Consider the following 23,606-nt stretch of genomic DNA (forward strand, 5'->3'; position numbering starts at 1 on the left):
AGTATTACAAGGCTGGAGACAGTCTGAAACAGTATTACAAGGCTGGAGACAGATTCAGAAACAGTATTACAAGGCTGGAGACAGTTTCAGAAACAGTATTAAAAGGCTGGAGACAGTCGGAACAGTATTACAAGGCCTGAGACAGTCAGAAACAGTATTACAAGGCTGGATACAGTCTGAAACAGTATTACAAGGCCTGAGACAGTCAGGAACAGTATTATAAGGCTGGAAACAGTCAGGAACAGTATTACACGGCTGGAGACAGTCAGAAACAGTATTACATGGCTGGAGTCAGTCAGAAACAGTATTAAAAGGCTGGAGACAGTCAGAAACCGTATTACAAGGCTGGAGACAGTCAGGAACAGTATTACATGGCTGGAGACAGTCAGGAACATTATTACACGGCTGAAGACAGACTCAGACACTTTATTACAAGGCTGGAGACAGTCAGAAACAGTATTACAAGGCTGGAGACAGTCAGAAACAGTATTATATTGCTGGAGACAGACTCAAAAACAGTATTACAAGGCTGGAAACAGTCATTAACAGTATTTCAAGGCTGGAGACCATTTCAAAAACAGTATTACAATGCTGGAAACAGTGACAGAAACAGTATTACACGGCTGAAGACAGTCACAAACAGTTTTATAAGACTCGAGACAGTCACAAACAGTATTACAAGGCTGGAGACAGTTTCAGAAACAGTATTACAAGGCTGGAGACAGTTTCAGGAACAGTTTTACAAGGTTGGAGACAGTCAGAAACAGTATTACAAGGCTGGAACAGTCAGAAACTGTATTACATGTCTGGAGACAGTCAGAAACAGTATTAAATGGCTGGAGACAGTCAGAAGCAGTATTACAAGGCTGGAGACAGTCAGAAACAGTATTACATGTCTGGAGACAGTCAGAAACAGTATTAAATTGCTGGAGACAGTCAGAAGCAGTATTACAAGGCTGGAGACAGTTTCAGAAACAGTATTACAAGGCTGGAGACAGTTTCAGAACAGTATTACAAGGCTGGAGACAGTTTCAGAAACAGTATTACAAGGCTGGAGACAGTTTCAGAAACAGTATTACAAGGCTGGAGACAGTCTGAAACAGTATTACAAGGCTGGAGACAGATTCAGAAACAGTATTACAAGGCTGGAAACAGTTTCATAAACAGTATTAAAAGGCTGGAGACAGTCGGAAACAGTATTACAAGGCCTGAGACAGTCAGAAACAGTATTACAAGGCTGGATACAGTCTGACACAGTATTACAAGGCTGGAGACAGTCAGAAACAGTATTATATTGCTGGAGACAGACTCAGAAACAGTATTACAAGGCTGGAAACAGTCATTAACAGTATTTCAAGGCTGGAGACCATTTTAAAAACAGTATTACAAGGCTGGAAACAGTTACAGAAACAGTATTACACGGCTGAAGACAGTCACAAACAGTATTACAAGACTCGAGACAGTCACAAACAGTATTACAAGGCTGGAGACAGTTTCAGAAACAGTATTACAAGGCTGGAGACAGTTTCAGGAACAGTTTTACAAGGTTGGAGACAGTCAGAAACAGTATTACAAGGCTGGAACAGTCAGAAACTGTATTACATGTCTGGAGACAGTCAGAAACAGTATTAAATGGCTGGAGACAGTCAGAAGCAGTATTACAAGGCTGGAGACAGTCAGAAACCGTATTACAAGGCTGGAGACAGTCAGGAACATTATTACACGGCTGAAGACAGACTCAGACACTTTATTACAAGGCTGAAGACAGTCAGAAACAGTATTACAAGGCTGGAGACAGTCAGAAACAGTATTATATTGCTGGAGACAGACTCAAAAACAGTATTACAAGGCTGGAAACAGTCATTAACAGTATTTCAAGGCTGGAGACCATTTCAAAAACAGTATTACAAGGCTGGAAACAGTTACAGAAACAGTATTACACGGCTGAAGACAGTCACAAACAGTATTACAAGACTCGAGACAGTCACAAACAGTATTACAAGGCTGGAGACAGTTTCAGAAACAGTATTACAAGGCTGGAGACAGTTTCAGGAACAGTTTTACAAGGTTGGAGACAGTCAGAAACAGTATTACAAGGCTGGAACAGTCAGAAACTGTATTACATGTCTGGAGACAGTCAGAAACAGTATTAAATGGCTGGAGACAGTCAGAAGCAGTATTACAAGGCTGGAGACAGTCAGAAGCAGTATTACATGTCTGGAGACAGTCAGAAACAGTATTAAATTGCTGGAGACAGTCAGAAGCAGTATTACAAGGCTGGAGACAGTTTCAGAAACAGTATTACAAGGCTGGAGACAGTTTCAGAACAGTATTACAAGGCTGGAGACAGTTTCAGAAACAGTATTACAAGGCTGGAGACAGTTTCAGAAACAGTATTACAAGGCTGGAGACAGTCTGAAACAGTATTACAAGGCTGGAGACAGATTCAGAAACAGTATTACAAGGCTGGAGACAGTTTCATAAACAGTATTAAAAGGCTGGAGACAGTCGGAAACAGTATTACAAGGCCTGAGACAGTCAGAAACAGTATTACAAGGCTGGATACAGTCTGAAACAGTATTACAAGGCTGGAGACAGTCAGAAACAGTATTATATTGCTGGAGACAGACTCAGAAACAGTATTACAAGGCTGGAAACAGTCATTAACAGTATTTCAAGGCTGGAGACCATTTTAAAAACAGTATTACAAGGCTGGAAACAGTTACAGAAACAGTATTACACGGCTGAAGACAGTCACAAACAGTATTACAAGACTCGAGACAGTCACAAACAGTATTACAAGGCTGGAGACAGTTTCAGAAACAGTATTACAAGGCTGGAGACAGTTTCAGGAACAGTTTTACAAGGTTGGAGACAGTCAGAAACAGTATTACAAGGCTGGAACAGTCAGAAACTGTATTACATGTCTGGAGACAGTCAGAAACAGTATTAAATGGCTGGAGACAGTCAGAAGCAGTATTACAAGGCTGGAGACAGTCAGAAACAGTATTACATGTCTGGAGACAGTCAGAAACAGTATGAAATTGCTGGAGACAGTCAGAAGCAGTATTACAAGGCTGGAGACAGTTTCAGAAACAGTATTACAAGGCTGGAGACAGTTTCAGAACAGTATTACAAGGCTGGAGACAGATTCAGAAACAGTATTACAAGGCTGGAGACAGTTTCATAAATAGTATTAAAAGGCTGGAGACAGTCGGAAACAGTATTACAAGGCCTGAGACAGTCAGAAACAGTATTACAAGGCTGGATACAGTCTGAAACAGTATTACAAGGCCTGAGACAGTCAGGAACAGTATTACATGGCTCCAGACAGTCAGGGACATTATTACACGGCTGAAGACAGACTCAGACACTTTATTACAAGGCTGGAGACAGTCAGAAACAGTATTACAAGGCTCGAGACAGTCAGAAACAGTATTATATTGCTGGAGACAGACTCAGAAACAGTATTACAAGGCTGTAAACAGTCATTAACAGTATTTCAAGGCTGGAGACCATTTCAAAAACAGTATTACAAGGCTGGAAACAGTTACAGAAACAGTATTACACGGCTGAAGACAGTCACAAACAGTATTACAAGACTCGAGACAGTCACAAACAGTATTACAAGGCTGGAGACAGTCAGAAGCAGTATTACAAGGCTGGAGACAGTTTCAGGAACAGTTTTACAAGGCTGGAGACAGTCAGAAACAGTATTACATGTCTGGAGACAGTCAGAAACAGTATTAAATTGCTGGAGACAGTCAGAAACAGTATTACAAGGCTGGAGACAGTCAGAAACAGTATTATATTGCTGGAGACAGACTCAAAAACAGTATTACAAGGCTGGAAACAGTCATTAACAGTATTTCAAGGCTGGAGACCATTTCAAAAACAGTATTACAAGGCTGGAAACAGTTACAGAAACAGTATTACACGGCTGAAGACAGTCACAAACAGTATTACAAGACTCGAGACAGTCACAAACAGTATTACAAGGCTGGAGACAGTCAGAAGCAGTATTACAAGGCTGGAGACAGTTTCAGGAACAGTTTTACAAGGCTGGAGACAGTCAGAAACAGTATTACATGTCTGGAGACAGTCAGAAACAGTATTAAATTGCTGGAGACAGTCAGAAACAGTATTACAAGGCTGGAGACAGTCAGAAACAGTATTATATTGCTGGAGACAGACTCAAAAACAGTATTACAAGGCTGGAAACAGTCATTAACAGTATTTCAAGGCTGGAGACCATTTCAAAAACAGTATTACAAGGCTGGAAACAGTTACAGAAACAGTATTACACGGCTGAAGACAGTCACAAACAGTATTACAAGACTCTTTACAGTCACAAACAGTATTACAAGGCTGGAGACAGTTTCAGAAACAGTATTACAAGGCTGGAGACAGTTTCAGGAACAGTTTTACAAGGCTGGAGAAGTCAGAAACAGTATTACAAGGCTGGAACAGTCAGAAAATGTATTACATGTCTGGAGACAGTCAGAAACAGTATTAAATGGCTGGAGACAGTCAGAAGCAGTATTACAAGGCTGGAGACAGTCAGAAACAGTATTACATGTCTGGAGACAGTCAGAAACAGTATTAAATTGCTGGAGACAGTCAGAAGCAGTATTACAAGGCTGGAGACAGTTTCAGAAACAGTATTACAAGGCTGGAGACAGTTTCAGAAACAGTATTACAAGGCTGGAGACAGTCTGAAACAGTATTACAAGGCCTGAGACAGTCAGAAACAGTATTACAAGGCTGGATACAGTCTGAAACAGTATTACAAGGCCTGAGACAGTCAGGAACAGTATTATCAGGCTGGAAACAGTCAGGAACAGTATTACACGGCTGGAGACAGTCAGAAACAGTATTACAAGGCTGGAGACAGTCAGGAACAGTATTACATGGCTGGAGACAGTCAGGAACATTATTACACGGCTGAAGACAGACTCAGACACTTTATTACAAGGCTGGAGACAGTCAGAAACAATATTACAAGGCTGGAGACAGTCAGAAACAATATTATATTGCTGGAGACAGACTCAGAAACAGTATTACAAGGCTGGAAACAGTCATTAACAGTATTTCAAGGCTGGAGACCATTTCAAAAACAGTATTACAAGGCTGGAAACAGTTACAGAAACAGTATTACACGGCTGAAGACAGTCACAAACAGTATTACAAGACTCGAGACAGTCATAGACAGTATTACAAGGCTGGAGACAGTTTCAGAAACAGTATTACAAGGCTGGAGACAGTTTCAGGAACAGTTTTACAAGGCTGGAGACAGTCAGAAACAGTATTACAAGGCTGGAACAGTCAGACACTGTATTACATGTCTAGAGACAGTCAGAAACAGTATTAAATGGCTGGAGACAGTCAGAAGCAGTATTACAAGGCTGGAGACAGTTTCAGAAACAGTATTACATGTCTGGAGACAGTCAGAAACAGTATTAAATTGCTGGAGACAGTCAGAAGCAGTATTACAAGGCTGGAGACAGTTTCAGAAACAGTATTACAAGGCTGGAGACAGTTTCAGAAACAGTATTACAAGGCTGGAGACAGTTTCAGAAACAGTATTACAAGGCTGGAGACAGTTTCAGAAACAGTATTACAAGGCTGGAGACAGTCTGAAACAGTATTACAAGGCTGGAGACAGATTCAGAAACAGTATTACAAGGCTGGAGACAGTTTCAGAAACAGTATTAAAAGGCTGGAGACAGTCGGAAACAGTATTACAAGGCCTGAGACAGTCAGAAACAGTATTACAAGGCTGGATACAGTCTGAAACAGTATTACAAGGCCTTAGACAGTCAGGAACAGTATTATAAGGCTGGAAACAGTCAGGAACAGTATTACACGGCTGGAGACATTCAGAAACAGTATTACATGGCTGGAGTCAGTCAGAAACAGTATTAAAAGGCTGGAGACAGTCAGAAACAGTATTACATGGCTGGAGACAGTCAGGAACATTATTACACGGCTGAAGACAGACTCAGACACTTTATTACAAGGCTGGAGACAGTCAGAAACAGTATTACAAGGCTGGAGACAGTCAGAAATAGTATTATATTGCTGGAGACAGACTCAGAAACAGTATTACAAGGCTGGAAACAGTCATTAGCAGTATTTCAAGGCTGGAGACCATTTCAAAAACAGTATTACAAGGCTGGAAACAGTTACAGAAACAGTATTACACGGCTGAAGACAGTCACAAACAGTATTACAAGACTCGAGACAGTCACAAACAGTATTACAAGGCTGGAGACAGTTTCAGAAACAGTATTACAAGGCTGGAGACAGTTTCAGGAACAGTTTTACAAGGCTGGAGAAGTCAGAAACTGTATTACATGTCTGGAGACAGTCAGAAACAGTATTAAATGGCTGGAGACAGTCAGAAGCAGTATTACAAGGCTGGAGACAGTTTCAGAAACAGTATTACAAGGCTGGAGACAGTTTCAGAAACAGTATTACAAGCCTGGATACAGTTTCAGAAACAGTATTACAAGGCTGGAGACAGTCTGAAACAGTATTACAAGGCTGGAGACAGATTCAGAAACAGTATTACAAGGCTGGAGACAGTTTCATAAACAGTATTAAAAGGCTGGAGACAGTCGGAAACAGTATTACAAGGCCTGAGACAGTCAGAAACAGTATTACAAGGCTGGATACAGTCTGAAACAGTATTACAAGGCCTGAGACAGTCAGGAACAGTATTATCAGGCTGGAAACAGTCAGGAACAGTATTACACGGCTGGAGACAGTCAGAAACAGTATTACAAGGCTGGAGACAGTCAGGAACAGTATTACATGGCTGGAGACAGTCAGGAACGTTATTACACGGCTGAAGACAGACTCAGACACTTTATTACAAGGCTGGAGACAGTCAGAAACAGTATTACAAGGCTGGAGACAGTCAGAAATAGTATTATATTGCTGGAGACAGACTCAGAAACAGTATTACAAGGCTGGAAACAGTCATTAGCAGTATTTCAAGGCTGGAGACCATTTCAAAAACAGTATTACAAGGCTGGAAACAGTTACAGAAACAGTATTACACGGCTGAAGACAGTCACAAACAGTATTACAAGACTCGAGACAGTCACAAACAGTATTACAAGGCTGGAGACAGTTTCAGAAACAGTATTACAAGGCTGGAGACAGTTTCAGGAACAGTTTTACAAGGCTGGAGAAGTCAGAAACTGTATTACATGTCTGGAGACAGTCAGAAACAGTATTAAATGGCTGGAGACAGTCAGAAGCAGTATTACAAGGCTGGAGACAGTCAGAAGCAGTATTACAAGGCTGGAGACAGTTTCAGAAACAGTATTACAAGGCTGGAGACAGTTTCAGAAACAGTATTACAAGCCTGGATACAGTTTCAGAAACAGTATTACAAGGCTGGAGACAGTCTGAAACAGTATTACAAGGCTGGAGACAGATTCAGAAACAGTATTACAAGGCTGGAGACAGTTTCATAAACAGTATTAAAAGGCTGGAGACAGTCGGAAACAGTATTACAAGGCCTGAGACAGTCAGAAACAGTATTACAAGGCTGGATACAGTCTGAAACAGTATTACAAGGCCTGAGACAGTCAGGAACAGTATTATCAGGCTGGAAACAGTCAGGAACAGTATTACACGGCTGGAGACAGTCAGAAACAGTATTACAAGGCTGGAGACAGTCAGGAACAGTATTACATGGCTGGAGACAGTCAGGAACATTATTACACGGCTGAAGACAGACTCAGACACTTTATTACAAGGCTGGAGACAGTCAGAAACAGTATTACAAGGCTGGAGACAGTCAGAAACAATATTATATTGCTGGAGACAGACTCAGAAACAGTATTACAAGGCTGGAAACAGTCATTAACAGTATTTCAAGGCTGGAGACGATTTCAAAAACAGTTTTACAAGGCTGGAAACAGTTACAGAAACAGTATTACACGGCTGAAGACAGTCACAAACAGTATTACAAGACTCGAGACAGTCACAAACAGTATTACAAGGCTGGAGACAGTTTCAGAAACAGTATTACAAGGCTGGAGACAGTTTCAGGAACAGTTTTACAAGGCTGGAGACAGTCAGAAACAGTATTACAAGGCTGGAACAGTCAGACACTGTATTACATGTCTGGAGACAGTCAGAAACAGTATTAAATGGCTGGAGACAGTCAGAAGCAGTATTAAATTGCTGGAGACAGTCAGAAGCAGTATTACAAGGCTGGAGACAGTTTCAGAAACAGTATTACATGTCTGGAGACAGTCAGAAACAGTATTAAATTGCTGGAGACAGTCAGAAGCAGTATTACAAGGCTGGAGACAGTTTCAGAAACAGTATTACAAGGCTGGAGACAGTTTCAGAAACAGTATTACAAGGCTGGAGACAGTTTCAGAAACAGTATTACAAGGCTGGAGACAGTCTGAAACAGTATTACAAGGCTGGAGACAGATTCAGAAACAGTATTACAAGGCTGGAGACAGTTTCAGAAACAGTATTACAAGGCTGGAGACAGTTTCAGAAACAGTATTAAAAGGCTGGAGACAGTCGGAAACAGTATTACAAGGCCTGAGACAGTCAGAAACAGTATTACAAGGCTGGATACAGTCTGAAACAGTATTACAAGGCCTGAGACAGTCAGGAACAGTATTATAAGGCTGGAAACAGTCAGGAACAGTATTACAAGGCCTGAGACAGTCAGAAACAGTATTACATGGCTGGAGTCAGTCAGAAACAGTATTAAAAGGCTGGAGACAGTCAGAAACCGTATTACAAGGCTGGAGACAGTCAGGAACAGTATTACATGGCTGGAGACAGTCAGGAACATTATTACACGGCTGAAGACAGACTCAGACACTTTATTACAAGGCTGGAGACAGTCAGAAACAGTATTACAAGGCTGGAGACGATTTCAAAAACAGTATTACAAGGCTGGAAACAGTTACAGAAACAGCATTACACGGCTGAAGACAGTCACAAACAGTATTATAAGACTCGAGACAGTCACAAACAGTATTACAAGGCTGGAGACAGTTTCAGAAACAGTATTACAAGGCTGGAGACAGTTTCAGGAACAGTTTTACAAGGCTGGAGAAGTCAGAAACAGTATTACAAGGCTGGAACAGTCAGAAAATGTATTACATGTCTGGAGACAGTCAGAAACAGTATTAAATGGCTGGAGACAGTCAGAAGCAGTATTACAAGGCTGGAGACAGTCAGAAACTGTATTACATGTCTGGAGACAGTCAGAAACAGTATTAAATTGCTGGAGACAGTCAGAAGCAGTATTACAAGGCTGGAGACAGTTTCAGAAACAGTATTACAAGGCTGGAGACAGTTTCAGAAACAGTATTACAAGGCTGGAGACAGTCTGAAACAGTATTACAAGGCCTGAGACAGTCAGAAACAGTATTACAAGGCTGGAGACAGATTCAGAAACAGTATTACAAGGCTGGAGACAGTTTCAGAAACAGTATTAAAATGCTGGAGACAGTCAGAAACAGTATTACAAGGCCTGAGACAGTCAGAAACAGTATTACAAGGCTGGATACAGTCTGAAACAGTATTACAAGGCCTGAGACAGTCAGGAACAGTATTATAAGGCTGGAAACAGTCAGGAACAGTATTACACGGCTGGAGACAGTCAGAAACAGTATTACATGGCTGGAGTCAGTCAGAAACAGTATTTCAAGGCTGGAGACAGTCAGAAACCGTATTACAAGGCTGGAGATAGTCAGCAACAGTATTACAAGGCTGGAGACAGTCAGGAACAGTATTACATGGCTGGAGACAGTCATAAACAGTATTACATGGCTGTAGTCAGTCGGAAACAGTATTACATGGCTGGAGTCAGTCAGAAACAGTATTACAAGGCTGGAGACAGTCAGGAACAGTATTACGTGGCCGGAGACAGATTCAGAAACAGTATTACAAGGTTGGATACAGTCGGAAACAGTATTACGCGGCTGGAGACTGACTCAGAAACAGTTTTACAATGCTGGAGACAGTCAGAAACACTGAAAACTGAGCAGATAAAACGAGAGTTATAGACTGAGAAAAGTTCGAGATGGCAGAGAGATGTACAAGGGATAAAATTAAAGATAGGGAGTCTGGGGAAAAAATATGATGAACAATGACAGAAATCATGAGAGAGAAATATTGAGAAGCAGAGAGACAGGAAAATAAATGAACTTTCAAACTTACACAGAAATGTATTTTATGGAGGAACTACAGCCTTTATCAGTTCAGACAGTCAGAAACAGTATTACAAGGCTTGATACATTCTGAAACAGTATTACAAGGCCTTAGACAGTCAGGAACAGTATTATAAGGCTGGAAACAGTCAGGAACAGTATTACACGGCTGGAGACAGTCAGAAACAGTATTACATGTCTGGAGACAGTCAGAAACAGTATTAAATTGCTGGAGACAGTCAGAAGCAGTATTACAAGGCTGGAGACAGTTTCAGAAACAGTATTACAAGGCTGGAGACAGTTTCAGAAACAGTATTACAAGGCTGGAGACAGTTTCAGAAACAGTATTACAAGGCTGGAGACAGTTTCAGAAACAGTATTACAAGGCTGGAGACAGTCTGAAACAGTATTACAAGGCTGGAGACAGATTCAGAAACAGTATTACAAGGCTGGAGACAGTTTCAGAAACAGTATTAAAAGGCTGGAGACAGTCGGAAACAGTATTACAAGGCCTGAGACAGTCAGAAACAGTATTATAAGGCTGGAAACAGTCTTATGGCTGTAGTCAGTCGGAAACAGTATTACATGGCTGGAGTCAGTCACAAACAGTATTACAAGGCTGGAGACAGTTTCAGAAACAGTATTACAAGGCTGGAGACAGTTTCAGGAACAGTTTTACAAGGCTGGAGAAGTCAGAAACAGTATTACAAGGCTGGAACAGTCAGAAAATGTATTACATGTCTGGAGACAGTCAGAAACAGTATTAAATGGCTGGAGACAGTCAGAAGCAGTATTACAAGGCTGGAGACAGTCAGAAACAGTATTAAATTGCTGGAGACAGTCAGAAGCAGTATTACAAGGCTGGAGACAGTTTCAGAAACAGTATTACAAGGCTGGAGACAGTTTCAGAAACAGTATTACAAGGCTGGAGACAGTCTGAAACAGTATTACAAGGCCTGAGACAGTCAGAAACAGTATTACAAGGCAGGAGACAGATTCAGAAACAGTATTACAAGGCTGGAGACAGTTTCAGAAACAGTATTAAAATGCTGGAGACAGTCAGAAACAGTATTACAAGGCCTGAGACAGTCAGAAACAGTATTACAAGGCTGGATACAGTCTGAAACAGTATTACAAGGCCTGAGACAGTCAGGAACAGTATTATAAGGCTGGAAACAGTCAGGAACAGTATTACACGGCTGGAGACAGTCAGAAACAGTATTACATGGCTGGAGTCAGTCAGAAACAGTATTTCAAGGCTGGAGACAGTCAGAAACCGTATTACAAGGCTGGAGATAGTCAGCAACAGTATTACAAGGCTGGAGACAGTCAGGAACAGTATTACATGGCTGGAGACAGTCATAAACAGTATTACATGGCTGTAGTCAGTCGGAAACAGTATTACATGGCTGGAGTCAGTCAGAAACAGTATTACAAGGCTGGAGACAGTCAGGAACAGTATTACGTGGCTGGAGACAGATTCAGAAACAGTATTACAAGGTTGGATACAGTCGGAAACAGTATTACGCGGCTGGAGACTGACTCAGAAACAGTTTTACAATGCTGGAGACAGTCAGAAACACTGAAAACTGAGCAGATAAAACGAGAGTTATAGACTGAGAAAAGTTCGAGATGGCAGAGAGATGTACAAGGGATAAAATTAAAGATAGGGAGTCTGGGGAAAAAATATGATGAACAATGACAGATATCATGAGAGAGAAATATTGAGAAGCAGAGAGTCAGGAAAATATATGAACTTTCAAACTTACACAGAAATGTATTTTATGGAGGAACTACAGCCTTTATCAGTTGGAACATGCTCTTTGTAAGCCTATCTTGTTCAGGACAGATCTCAGAAGGTAGGGGGTGTCGCCTCTGTGTCAGACAGGTCTTAATTTGGCCCTAAGGTTTTGGTTGATTTAAATGAGATGAGGTTTCGGCGGGGGATCTCGGGATTGAACAAAGCACCGATAGCTAATCCATTTTGACCCACGGTAATCCACTTGTTCGCCAGGTATTAGCATAGCAATCCTTCCTGAGTTAATGCATGATCCTTTTCCAGTCCGGGACATGGCTTACGCCCCCCACTCAGAAGTCCTTGTAAACCACAACCACCCATAACTGTCTGAATAAACCAAAAACACAGACGGCCACTAACATGTGCTAGCACTAGTTAGAGTTTACTGTAAGTACTTCAAGCATTATCCATATATAATACCGTCATTGTATCCTTGTGATTAGAGGTGTTTGTCTGGAACAGGTAAGACGTGTTTGTTACTAACTGGCAAGAAGTTGCCTAATGAGAGGGCCTGTGACGACGGATGATCCCCTGCTGTAAGCAGTGACTCACGACACTGTTTGAGGGATGAAGGTTAAATATAGTGGGTGTGTCTACATAAAAGCACTGCATTTAGAGGCAGACTCCAGCTGGGGTCCTTAGAGCTGATGTAGTCGGGTGCAGAGAAAACAGAACAAAAGTGTCCTTAAACATTGAATCTACTTCAAGGCTTTGCAGTCCTTTGAATAGGCTTACATTCTCTCTCTTTCTCTCTCTCTTTCTTTCTTTCTTTCTTTCTTTCTTTCTTTCTTTCTTTCTTTCTTTCTTTCTTTCTTTCTTTCTTTCTTTCTTTCTTTCTTTCTTTCTTTCTTTCTTTCTTTCTTTCTTTCTTTCTTTCCCTCTCTCTCCTTTATTTCTCTCTTTCATTCTTTCTTTCCCTCTTTCTCTCTATCTCTCTCTCTTTCTCTCTCTCTCTCTTTCTCTCTCGCTTTCTTTCTTTCTTTCTTTCTTTCTTTCTTTCTTTCTTTCTTTCTTTCTTTCTTTCTTTCTTTCTTTCTTTCTTTCTTTCTTTCTTTCTTTCTTTCTTTCTTCTCTCTCTCTCTTTTTCTCTATCGCTCTCTCTTTCTCTCTTTCACACGTAGACATACAATTTCTTTATATTCCAAGGAGTTGGCCCATGGTCTGTGGAAGAACTAGTAGATAAGCAGACTGACAGCCAGACGAGTGGACAGGTGGGGTGTTCTGTGGTGCAGGCAGGGGGCTAAGGTGCAGGACCCCAGGGACACCACAGAGCTCAGGCACAGGGTTGGGAGCAGGCCAGGGGAGGAAGGGGGAGCGGGTGGGCGGCAGGAGAGATTACATGTCTGGAGACAGTCAGAAACAGTATTAAATGGCTAGAGACAGTCAGAAGCAATATTACAAGGCATGAGACAGTCAGAAACAGTATTACAAGGCTGGAGACAGACTCAGAAACAGTATTACAAGGCTAGAGACAGTCAGAAACAGTATTACACGGCTGGAGACAGTCAGAAACAGTTGGCCCATGGTCTGTGGAAGAACTGACAGATAAGCAGACTGACAGCCAGACGAGTGGACAGGTGGGGTGTTCTGTGGTGCAGGCAGGGGGCTAAGGTGCAGGACCCCAGGGACTCCACAGAGCTCAGGCACAGGGTTGGGAGCAGGCCAGGGGAGGGAGGGGGAGCGGGTGGGCGGCAGGAGAGATTGCGGCTGACAGGTCGGATCACACCACCTGCCTGTCATGGTGGGAGCCCGGGCGCCTGTGTTCTGCACGGGGAGATCCAACGGGTTTCTTATCCCTGTCAACCTCCACGTGGGATCCACCTTTCATCTGCACATATTTTTACCAGACAAAGTGCATGGCAACATTCAATATTAAAATGTCATATCCATGTATCCAGCGGCCGATTACACCAGCGACACCGTGGCCTGGTGCGCCTGAGCTGAGAATCCTTCCATGGGAGCTTTGTTTGATACATAACCCCCCCAACCCTATCTCCCTCCTTCCCTCTCCCATCACCCTATTTCCCTCCCTCCTTTCCTCACCCACCACCCTATCTCTTTTCCCCTGTCTCAGATCAGCTCTTTCAATCTATAATGTATGCATTCTTTCACAAGCTTGCATAGAATAGGAAAATGTAAACCACCTGCCTTTTAAAGAAAGAAAGAAAGAAAGAAAGAAAGAAAGAAAGAAAGAAAGAAAGAAAGAAAGAAAGAAAGAAAGAAAGAAAGAAAGAAAGAAAGAAAGAAAGAAAGAAAGAAAGAAAGAAAGAAAGAAAGAAAGAAAGAAAGAAAGAAAGGGAGATGCAGCATGGCAGCCGTTAAACGAGCTGTGTGCGAGGGTTTGGAGAGGTTAAGGAGGTTTTGCTGACGTTTTGTAAGCCCAAACCAATACTGTTTGTTGTCTGCTGGAGCAAAAAGGCTATAATTGGAGGCTTTTTTTGGAACTGAGGTGTACAATAATATTATAGGAGCGGATGGACAAAGAGAGGAGGACAGGAAGTTGAAGAGAGTAATACAAATGGGGAAAAGGTGGTGAGTGGAAGACCTACCAGAGAAAAGGAGACCCACAGAGAGAGCCACCAGGAGGTGCAGGGTTAAACAGGCTAGGCAGGAGGGAGTCTGATCGGCTTAGGTGGACACAACCTCAGAAGGTAATCCAAGGGGTGGGGGGCTGGAGCAGGAAGAAGAAGATTGTTAGCCAGGGATAGACCTAATTAAAATGCGATTTGCACTACAAGGAGCTTATGTATCGGGGCCGCATTTTAAGAGCCATTGTGGGGGAAAAAAAAGTGAATCCCCAAAAAGCTAAACCGCTATCGGTCAAAGAGAGAGTATTTTATTCTTTCAACTCAACCTCCTTTTCCAACGGGGAATTTTCTGTGTGGGTGCCGACATGATTGACAGGCGGTGAAGGGTGAAGCCCGAGCATTGTCAGTCAGCCTTACAACAGCAGAAACAGAGATATGACCAAGGGTTTAAATGGGTGGCTAAAGCATGTGCTAGCCACTTGGACTGAAACTGGAGGTTTACAGCCAGCTTCTCTACCAAGCAGTCTCTTCATGCTTAGTTGTTTTTCACAATTATGGACACATTATAGTCTATTGAGATGGCCTGTTACTCTCTGTCATTGGCTGTGAGGCTTTGGCTTTCTCTGTTGAAGGTCGAGTGTTAGCTGCTTAGGGTTATGGTGTAAGATCATTCTAAGAAAGGCATTTTCATACAAAGTGATGATTTAACCATGTTATTGGATTAATACACCGTGACTTTCCAATCCAGAGTAGATAAGCTGGTTGATGAGGAAAAAGGGGAAACGAAGGTTAAATGTTGCTGACCCCTCTGTCCTCTCAAGTCCCTGACCTATTGATCTAGCCCAGGCATGGATTCACTTAAGACTGGCCGTAGTATCCACATGCACTGTGGTCTATGAGTGACGGAGACAGGGAAACAGTGGATAGGTGTTTTAGCCTGGCGCTAAATGAAGGATTATATGTGCCCTTTGAGACAAATAGACTCTCGGCCTGTGTGGTTTCATGTTTTTGTTTGCTTTGTTGCAGCCTGAATAACCAGCGTCACAACTTTCCTAGATGTGTGTGTGTGAATTTGTGCATGTGTGCGTGCGTGTGTGTGTGTGTGTGTGTGTGTGTGTGTGTGTATGCGTGCGTGTGTGTGTGTGTGTGTGTGGTACGTGCTAGGGTTAGTAAAGCACTACCCTCGTCATTGTGTGGTAAGAATGTGAGAACTGCAAAGGCTTCCAACCCTTTTACTCCTTCTCCAGTTCACAATTGCTCAGGGCGTTTTTTTCAGAGAAAAAGGTTGAGAGCAGTTTTAAGATGTCTGATATTTGATTTAGATTTTTCACTAGCTGTAGCTATTGATTTCTGCTTTCAGTTAAGAATGAAAAGGTACGGGTCTACTTTCCATTTTTGACCTCAGGCTGCAAGAGCACGCAGAATGAGGTCCAGCCTCCTGAATTTTGAGCTCTGCCTCTCCTAGTCTTGAGTGTGTTTGTGTGTGTGTGTGTGTGTGTGTGTGTGTGTGTGTGCGCGTACGGTGAGCTTCTCTGAGGCAGATTTTCACTGGGAATCTAAGGGGAAAATGCTAATGCTAACTTCAAAAGATATTGTGAGGGTCGACTCCTTTAACCGAGTCTTGAGCAGTGGCAAGGCTTGAGTCTAGGATCCATGGCTCTTTAAGTCCGACTGCTTCCAACAATCTCCTTAACCCTTTACACTCGTGGGAATTGTCATATATCGATAGGGCTAAATAGAAATGTTTCTTACAGAAGAAAATCATGTACATTTTACATTTACTATATTTTTCGCCTAAATTAATAAAAACAAAATCTGAAAATACTCTGGATACATTTAGTCACATGATAGAATATTTCTTGAAAATGTGTTCTTGTCACGCACGTTGACTGATGACTCGTGGAACCAAGGCGCAGCGTGATAAGCGTACATCTTTATTGATACACAACACACGAACAAAACAACAAAACGAAACGATAAGTGAAGTCCTGAGGTTACACACACCAAACCTTTACGGATTAAGATCCCACAAACTAACTGGTGCCAACAGGCTGCCTAAGTATGGTCCCCAATCAGAGACAACGAGCTACAGCTGCCTCTGATTGGGAACCACCCTGGCCAACATAGAACTTAACGATCTAGAACAAAAAACATAGAAAACTAAACATAGAAAATCCACACCCTGGCTCAACATTTAAGAGTCCCCGGAGCCAGGGCGTGACAGTACCCCCCCCCCCCCCCCCCCCAAAGGCGCGGACTGCGACCGCGCCACACAAACACAAGAGGGTAGGGGCCGGGTGGGTATTCCGCCTCGGAGGCGGATCCGGCTCCGGGCGTGACCACCACCTTTTCTCCACCTCCCCGTTGTGCCCCTGGTCAGGTCCCGCTGACTGGAGCTGGACCCGACGACGGTGGACCAGACCTTACCGGCTCCGGACTGGAGCTGCTGGCCGGAGCTGGACTGGACACCGGTGGAGCGGATTGCACAGGCTCCGGAGTGGATCCGCTGACTGGAGTTGGACCGGACCCCGGTGGAGCGGATTGCTCTGACTCCGGAGTGGAGCAGCTGACCGGTGCCGGACCAGGCACCGGTGGAACAGGCACGGGCCGTGCCGGACTGGACACACGCACCACTGGCTTGGTGCGGGGAGCAGGAACGGGCCGGACCGGGCAGACGACGCGCACCACTGGCTTGGTGCGAGGGACAGGAACAGGCCGGACCGGGCTGGCGACGCGCACCACTGGCTTGGTGCGAGGGACAGGAACAGGCCGGACCGGGCTGGCGACGCGCACCACTGGCTTGGTGCGAGGGACAGGAACAGGCCGGACCGGGCTGGCGACGCGCACCACTGTCTTGGTGCGAGGGACAGGAACAAGCCGGACCGGGCTGGCGACGCGCACCACTGCCTTGGTGCGAGGGACAGGAACAGGCCGGACCGGGCTGGCGACGCGCACCACTGGCTTGGTGCGAGGGACAGGAACAGGCCGGACCGGGCTGGCGACGCGCACCACTAGCTTGGTGCGAGGGACAGGAACAGGCCGGACCGGGCTGGCGACGCGCACCACTGGCTTGGTGCGAGGGACAGGAACAGGCCGGACCGGGCTGGCGACGCGCACCACTGGCTTGGTGCGAGGGACAGGAACGGGCCGGACCAGGCTGGCGACGCGCACCACTGGCTTGGTGCGGGGATTAGGAACGGGCCGGACCGGGCAGACGACGCGCACCACTGGCTTGGTGCGAGGGACAGGAACAGGCCGGACCGGGCTGGCGACGCGCACCACTGGCTTGGTGCGAGGGACAGGAACAGGCCGGACCGGGCTGGCGACGCGCACCACTGGCTTGGTGCGAGGGACAGGAACAGGCCGGACCGGGCTGGCGACGCGCACCACTGGCTTGGTGCGAGGGACAGGAACAGGCCGGACCGGGCTGGCGACGCGCACCACTGGCTTGGTGCGAGGGACAGGAACAGGCCGGACCGGGCTGGCGACGCGCACCACTGGCTTGGTGCGAGGGACAGGAACAGGCCGGACCGGGCTGGCGACGCGCACCACTGGCTTGGTGCGAGGGACAGGAACAGGCCGGACCGGGCTGGCGACGCGCACCACTGCCTTGGTGCGAGGGACAGGAACAGGCCGGACCGGGCTGGCGACGCGCACCACTGGCTTGGTGCGAGGGACAGGAACAGGCCGGACCGGGCTGGCGACGCGCACCACTGGCTTGGTGCGAGGGACAGGAACAGGCCGGACCGGGCTGGCGACGCGCACCACTGGCTTGGTGCGAGGGACAGGAACAGGCCGGACCGGGCTGGCGACGCGCACCACTGCCTTGGTGCGAGGGACAGGAACAGGCCGGACCGGGCTGGCGACGCGCACCACTGGCTTGGTGCGAGGGACAGGAACAGGCCGGACCGGGCTGGCGACGCGCACCACTGGCTTGGTGCGAGGGACAGGAACAGGCCGGACCGGGCTGGCGACGCGCACCACTGTCTTGGTGCGAGGGACAGGAACAGGCCGGACCGGGCTGGCGACGCGCACCACTGCCTTGGTGCGAGGGACAGGAACAGGCCGGACCGGGCTGGCGACGCGCACCACTGGCTTGGTGCGAGGGACAGGAACAGGCCGGGCTGGCCTGGGAACACGCACCACTGGCTTGGTGCGGGGAGCCGGAACGGGCCGGGCCGGACTGTGGAGGCGGACTGGAGGTCTGGAGCGGAGAGCTGACACAACCCGTCCTGGCTGAATGCCTATTTCCACACAATATGTGTGAGGCATCAGCACAGGACTTACAGGGCTGTGCACTCTTACTGGCGCTACAGCACGTGGCACTGGCGCAGGATATACGGGACCGAGGAGGCGTACTGGAGGCCACGAGCGTTGAGCCGGCACACCCCGTCCTGGCTGCATGCCCATCTTAGCACGACACGTGCGTGGTGCTAGCACCGGACGTACAGGACTGTGCCGGAACACTCGCGGCACAGTACGTGGCTCCGCATAACACGGAGCCTGCCCTGTCTCACGCTTCCTAGCCTGAGTACGGGGAGTTGGCTCTGCTCTAACGCTAGGCTCCGCCAACCACCCTTTTAGCCCCCCCCCCCAAAAAAAATATTGGGGCTGTCTCTCGGGCTTCCTCCTCGGCCGGTACCCTCTGCGATGCCGCTGCTCCTCTCTGTAGCGCGCCTCCACAGTCTCCTCCCAAGGACGGCGATCCATTCTGGCCTGAATCTCTTCCCAAGTCCAGGATCCCTTCCCGTCCAGGATCTCCTCCCAAGTCCAGGCTGTCTGTTCCTGGACACGCTGCTTGGTCCTTTTTTGGTGGGATCTTCTGTCACGCACGTTGACTGATGACTCGTGGAACCAAGGCGCAGCGTGATAAGCGTACATCTTTATTGATACACAACACACGAACAAAACAACAAAACGAAACGATACGTGAAGTCCTGATGTTACACACACCAAACCTTTACGGATCAAGATCCCACAAACTAATTGGTGCCAACAGGCTGCCTAAGTATGGTCCCCAATCAGAGACAACGAGCTACAGCTGCCTCTGATTGGGAACCACCCTGGCCAACATAGAACTAAACGATCTAGAACAAAAAACATAGAAAACTAAACATAGAAAATCCACACCCTGGCTCAACATTTAAGAGTCCCCGGAGCCAGGGCGTGACAGTTCTATGTGCAACATAAGACAAAACAATTACAAGGGTTTGAGTGAGAGGACTAACTGGTGTCTCCAAGTGGCCATACACCTCTCCATAGTGTGCACATTTCCTAAGTAATTTCAATGCACTTCTATGACAAAGTAGAGTCTTCAACTATAAGGTGCTTGTTTGAGCTCTCCTAGCTGTGCTGTTGAGGAACTAGAGCAAGCACACTGGTAGTTGTTTTGTTTGGAACAAAGCCCTGCATCTCCGCCATAACACAATTACTGTTGCTGTTAACATAATCCAAAAACAGTCCATTAAAAAGATCGCAATCTGGGTCAAGTGGGCATCATTTGAAAGCTTGTTCTATTGCCAACATGACTAGCTAAGTTATAACATACGATATTACAGTGCTAGTCTTTCACAATGCAATTCAGGGAAACTGACCATAATTTTGGTGCGCATAGAAAGGAGTCATGAGTGCATTTTATTCGCAATACATTTACATTTTAGTCATTTAGCAGACGCTCTTATCCAGAGCGACTTACAGTTAGTGAGTGCATACATTTTTATTTATTTTTCATACTGGAATCAAACCCACAACCCTGGCGTTGCAAATGCCACGAGCTACATCCCTGCCGGCCATTCCCTCCCCTACCCTGGACGACGGTATAGACAATAGACAAACATTGGCTCATTCTATTCAGAATGATCATAAAGGTTGACACTGTATATGACATGAGTTTGAGGATATTTATTATAATCCTCAACGTCTCATCTTTCAAAATATATAGAGTCCTGTTAATTTACAGCATTTCCCTCACATAACAACAAATGTTGCGCAACTTCTTGTCGCGTGAGGTGCTCAAGTTCTGGACGGCTGTCTGTCAAAACCCATACAGCGCTGTGAAGCGGAGAGCCTGAGCGCTGACGTCATGTATAGCATGTTACTGTACGTTACTGCGTTCCAATTTAGGGCCCAAATCTGCCATTTTCAACCATCATGGAATAGAAGGGAGTGATGGTGTCAATGTGAACAGATAATTATGAGTATACGAATGGTATTGAAGCTTACATAAATATAGTGAGGGAAAAAAGTATTTGATCCCCTGCTGATTTTGTACGTTTGCCCACTGTGACACTCTGGCTCCGGGACTTTTATATTTGAGCCAGGGTGTATTTGTTTTGTTGGGGTTTGGTTTGGTTATGTTGGGTTTTGGGTGTATTTCTTGTTTGCAGTTCTGTGGGGTTCTTTTCTAGGTTTGGTCAATGACTCCCAATCGGAGGTAACGAGTGTCAGCTGTCGGCTCGTTATCTCTGATTGGGAGCCATATTTATTCTGATTGTTTTCCTGTGGGCATTGTGGGTTTTTGTTCTAAGTTTAGTCTTTGTTACTGTTGGACTTCACTTTCGTCTTTTGTTTTGTATTGACGTGCTTTTCTAATTAAAAGTCATCATGTTCACTCGCAACGCTGCGCCTTGGTCTCCTGTTTTAGACGATCGTGACAGAAAAACCCACCATAAAAGGACCAAGCAGCGTGTCAAGCGGCAACAGGACCTACCTACACAGGAGTTATGGACGCCTATCAAGGATTCATGGACTTGGGAGGAGATACTGGATGGAAAGGGTCCTTGGGCACAACCGGGAGAATATCGCCGCCCTCGTGAAGAGCTGGAGGCAGCTAAAGCCGAGAGGAGGTGGTATGAGGAGGCAGCACGGAGTCGAGGCTGGAAGCCCGTGGGTACTACCCAAAAATTTCTTGGGGGGGGGCTAAAAGGGAGTGTGGCGAAGTCAGGTAGGAGACCTGCGCCTACTCCCTGGACTGACCGTGGAGAGCGAGAGTACGGGCAGACACCGTGTTACGCAGTAGAGCGCATGGTGTCTCCTGTACGCAGGCATAGCCCGGTTCGGTACATTCCAGCTCCACGTATCGGCCGGGCTAGATTGAGCATTGAGCCGGATGTCATGAAGCCGGCCCAACGCATCAGGCCACCAGTGCGTCTCCTCGGGCCGGCTTACATGGCACCAGCCTTACGCATGGTGTCCCCGGTTCGCCTACATAGCCCGGTGCGGGTTATTCCTCCTTCCCGTACTGGTCGGGCGACGGGGAGTATACAACCAGGTAAGGTTGGGCAGGCTCAGTGCTCAAGGGAGCCAGTACGCCTGCACGGTCCGGTATTTCCGGCGCCACCTCCCCGCTCCAGTCCAGTACCACCAGTGCCTACACCACGCACCAAGCCTCCTGTGTGTCCCCAGAGTCCTGTGCGTCCTGTTGCTGCTCCCCGCACTAGCCCTGAGATGCGTGTCCTCAGCCCGGGACCACCAGTTCCGGCACCACGCACTAGGCCTTATGTGCGTCCCCAGGGTCCAGCATGCCCTGTTGCTACTCCCCGCACTAGCCCTGAGATGCGTGTCCTCAGCCCGGGACCACCAGTTCCGGCACCACGCACCAGGCCTATAGTGCGTCTCGGCCGGCCAGAGTCTGCCGTCTGCCCAACGGCGCCTGAACTGCCCGTCTGCCCAACGGCGCCTGAACTGCCCGTCTGCCCAACGGCGCCTGAACTGCCCGTCTGCCCAACGGCGCTTGAACTGCCCGTCTGCCCAACGGCGCCTGAACTGCCTGTCTGCCCAACGCCGTCTGAACTGTCCGTCTGCCAAGCGCTGCATAAGCCGCCCGTCTGCCATGAGCCTTCAGAGCCGTCCGCCAGACCGGAGCCGCTAGAGCCTTCCGCCAGACAGGATCAGCCAGAGCCTTCCGCCAGACAGGATCAGCCAGAGCCTTCCGCCAGACAGGAGCCGCTAGAGCCTTCCGCCAGACAGGATCAGCCAGAGCCTTCCGCCAGACAGGATCAGCCAGAGCCTTCCGCCAGACAGGATCAGCCAGAGCCTTTCGCCAGACAGGATCAGCCAGAGCCTTCCGCCAGACAGGATCAGCCAGAGCCTTCTGCCAGACAGGATCAGCCAGAGCCTTCAGCCAGCCATGAGCAGCCAGATCCGTCGGCCAGCCATGAGCAGCCAGATCCGTCGGCCAGCCATGAGCAGCCAGATCCGTCAGCCAGCCATGAGCAGCCAGATCCGTCAGCCAGCCATGAGCAGCCAGATCCGTCGGCCAGCCATGAGCAGCCAGATCCGTCGGCCAGCCATGAGCAGCCAGATCCGTCAGCCAGCCATAAGCAGCCAGATCCGTCAGCCAGCCATGAGCAGCCAGATCCTTCGGCCAGCCATGAGCCGTCCAGCCAGGATCCGCCAGAGCCGTCCAGCCAGGATCCGCCAGAGCCAGCCAGCCAGGATCCGCCATGGAGTCCGGTGCTGTCCCTTAGCCCGGTGCTGCCCCTTATCCTGGTGCTGCCCCTTAGTCCGGTACTGCCCCTTAGTCCGGTGCTGCCCCTTAGTCCGGTGCTGCCCGTTAGTCCGGTGCCGCCCCTTAATCCAGTGGGGTTTAGTTGGGGGGTGGTCATATGGAGGAGGCTACGGAAGCGGATAGTGACTAAGGTGGGGTGGGGACCACGACCAGGGCCAGAGCCGCCACCGTGGACAGACGCCCACCCAGACCCTCCCATAGACGGTATGCTGGTGCGCCCGGAGTTCGCACCTTTAGGGGGGGGTACTGTGACACTCTGGCTCCGGGACTTTTATATTTGAGCCAGGGTGTATTTGTTTTGTTGGGGTTTGGTTTGGTTATGTTGGGTTTTGGGTGTATTTCTTGTTTGCAGTTCTGTGGGGTTCTTTTCTAGGTTTGGTCAATGACTCCCAATCGGAGGTAACGAGTGTCAGCTGTCGGCTCGTTATCTCTGATTGGGAGCCATATTTATTCTGATTGTTTTCCTGTGGGCATTGTGGGTTTTTGTTCTAAGTTTAGTCTTTGTTACTGTTGGACTTCACTTTCGTCTTTTGTTTTGTATTGACGTGCTTTTCTAATTAAAAGTCATC

General features: G+C 46.9%; 1 protein-coding gene across 1 annotated transcript in view; it reads left to right on the forward strand.

Moving 5' to 3' along the window:
* The window catches only part of LOC311119465 (uncharacterized protein), a gene marked incomplete at its 5' end in the record, with an annotated part of 72,462 nt that overhangs the window by 24,342 nt on the left and 24,514 nt on the right, over nucleotides 1–23,606 (forward strand). The gene's annotated exons all lie outside the window — the stretch shown is intronic.

This window comes from Coregonus lavaretus (genome assembly GCF_964263955.1).
Source record: "Coregonus lavaretus genome assembly, contig: HAP1_SCAFFOLD_1643, whole genome shotgun sequence".
NCBI classification, from domain to species: domain Eukaryota; kingdom Metazoa; phylum Chordata; class Actinopteri; order Salmoniformes; family Salmonidae; genus Coregonus; species Coregonus lavaretus.